This window comes from Dasypus novemcinctus, chromosome 3, assembly GCF_030445035.2.
Source record: "Dasypus novemcinctus isolate mDasNov1 chromosome 3, mDasNov1.1.hap2, whole genome shotgun sequence".
In the NCBI taxonomy this organism is placed as follows: Eukaryota; Metazoa; Chordata; class Mammalia; order Cingulata; family Dasypodidae; genus Dasypus; species Dasypus novemcinctus.
In genome coordinates this window covers 91,334,771-91,337,778 of record NC_080675.1, presented here as the reverse complement: position 1 = coordinate 91,337,778, position 3,008 = coordinate 91,334,771, and positions in this window count along the sequence as shown.

Here is a 3,008-nt window from a genome sequence, read left to right as displayed (position 1 = left end):
CAGTTGTCTGCTCTCTGTGTCCATTTGCTGTGTGTTCTTCTGTGACCACTTCCATCCTTATCAGCGGCACCAGGAATCTTTGTCTCATTTTTGTTGCATCATCTTGTGTCAGGTCTCCATGTGTGCAGCACCATTCTTGGGCAGGCTGAACTTTCTTTTGCGCTGGGCAGCTCTCCTTACAGGGCACACTCCTTGCACATGGGGCTCCCCTACGCAGGGGATACCCCTGCATGGCACGGCACTCCTTGCGCGCATCAGCACTGCGCATGGGCCAGCTCCACACGGGTCAAGGAGGCCTGGGGTTTAACTGCGGACCTCCCATGTGGTAGGCGGACACCCTATCCATTGGGCCAAGTCCGCTTCCCTACAATTTTTTATTTTTTAAATTTCTCTCCCCTTCCCTGCCCTCCCCCACCCTCCCCTCCCCAGTTGTCTGCTCTCTGTGTCCATTTGCTGTGCATTCTTCTGTGTCCGCTTGTATTCTTGTCAGTGGCACTGGGAATCTGTGTCTCTTTTTGTTGTGTCAGCTCTCTGTGTGTGCGGCGCCCCTCCTGGGCAGGCTGTACATTTTTTGCACGGGGTGGCTCTCCTTGAAAGGTGCACTCCTTGCGCGTGGTGCTCCCCTATATGGGGGACATCCCTGCGTGGCACGCACTCCTTGCATGCATCAGCACTGCGCATGGGCCAGCTCATCACATGGGTCAGAAGACCCTGTGTTTGAACCTTGGACCTCCCATGTGGTAGGTGGATGCTCTATCCGTTGAGCAAAATCTGCTTCCCACTATATACAATTTGATACTGATTCTGTTAAAAAAGGCAACAGCTGTAACAACAATTTTATGTTACTTATTTTCCCAATTTTTTTTCTACACAGGAAATGTATTAGTTTTATAAGCAGCAAAAAGTTAGGGACCATCATGCTTATAATCAGGAAACACTACTAAGCATTGTGGTAGAGATGAACTAGTAGTTTAGCAGAACAATTTCCTTTTCTTACAGAAAACAGAGGTGAACCTCATTGCCCAGCCTGCATTGAGGTGAAGAGTGGCTGTGTGACTCTTGTAACCAAATGAATGTGAGTGGAAAAGATGTGTGCACCTCCCAGACCTGACCCATGAGGTCTTCCCATGCCTGACCGTCTAGGCGCTTCCTCTTCTGCGGTTTGACACACACGGGCAGGGGGAACTTGGAAGCCGTCATGAGGGCTCTGAGCCTGGGTCTCTTAACCTGGGGCTGACTGTTGTAACGTGTCCAAACTGGGACACTTGAGAGTGAAAAGGGGTGCTACTCCTCAGGAACAGAAATAAACTTCTCTTGCACTAGTCACTGAAATTTTAAAGTTTATCTGTTAGAGCAGTTAGGGTTGGTTAACTAACATGTGTACTGACTTACTTAAGCTTACCTTTCTCTGACATGGAATACTTAAAAGCAATTTTAATAATTGTAAGATTAAAAATACTGAAAAATTTAAAAATAGAAAAATGCCTTACTCTCACCACTCCAACTGTCCTCTATTAACATAGATGTATTTCCATTTAAGTTTTTTTCTATGTGTATGTTTTAAATCCTGTATTTTTATTATTCAACATAAACATTTCCCTCATTCATTAAAAATCTTTTATTTTTAAAATTTTAATATTTTTATTGTCTTTTTTTAAAAATACATGGATCACATAAAATATGAGGTTCCCATATACCCCACTCCCCACCCTGCCACTCCTCCCACATCAACAACCTCTTTCTTTCATCAGTGTGGCACATTCATTAAATTTGATGAGTACATTTTGGAGCACTGCTATACAGCATGGACTATAGTTTACATTGTAGTTTACACTCTCTCCCAGACCATCCAGTGGGTTATGGCAGGATATATAATGTCCTGCATCTGTCCCTGCAATATCATTGAGGACAACTCCAAGTCCCAAAAATGCCCCAACATCATACCTCTTTTTCCTTCACGCTGTCCTCAGCAGCTCCCGTGGTCACTGTCTCCACATCAGTTTTATAATTTCTTCCATTGCTAGAGTCACAATACTTCTATAGTAGAATACCAGTAAGTCCATTCTAATCTATATTTTATTCCTCCATCCTGAGGACTCTGGGATGGCGATGTCCACTCCACCTTTAAATCAAGAGGTTTTACATCCCACGTGGCTGATGGATGGAATTCTCCTGCTTGTAGCTGTAGACTCTCTGGTTCCCTGGTGTGGTGGTTGACCATCCTCACCTCCCTGTTAACTGACCTGGGTAAGTCCAACAAACTGGAGAGTGGGTGTTGCAACCTGCTGAGGCTCAGAGCATTAAAAACCTATTATTGAATATCATTTTAAAATCTTATTCATATCTAAAAAGTTTTTGAAGTTATCTAAATAATATATAAAAGTTGTAGAAAAATAAGGAAATGGATATGAAGAAAGAAAAAAAAACCTAAAGAGTAAATATATGTATATGCAAAAATTGGATTATGCTATATATTGTGCTATAGCTTGCTTTTATTTTTTCTTCTTCTTTCTATTGCTTGCTTTTAACTTAAATGTACCTGGTAAGGGAGCAGATATAATAGTTCACATTGTTGAGCACCTGCTTCCCATGTACAAGGTCCCAGGTTCAATTCCCAGTACCTCTTAAAAATAAACAAACAAATGAAAAAAACTCTAACTGGAGTGCAGATGTAGCTCAGTGGTTGAGCACCTGCTTCCCATGTACAAGGTCCTGGGTTCAGTCCCCAGTACCTCCTAAAAAAGAAAAAAAAAGGTATCTGGTAAACTTCCTTCCGTGCAACAAAATATAGTCCTATATCATAATTTTAAGAGGTTTCATAATGCTCAATCACATGTAACTTTTAAAAAGCCAGTTCTTCAATTATTACTGGACATTGTCATTGCTTCTGAGATTTACTTGTGTAACAAAGTTACAAGGAACAACCTAGTTCAGTTTTCTTGGAGTGGTTGCGGATGGGGTTAAAGTCTCTTTTTCTTTCTTTTTATTTTTTAGGATCTTTTTTTACA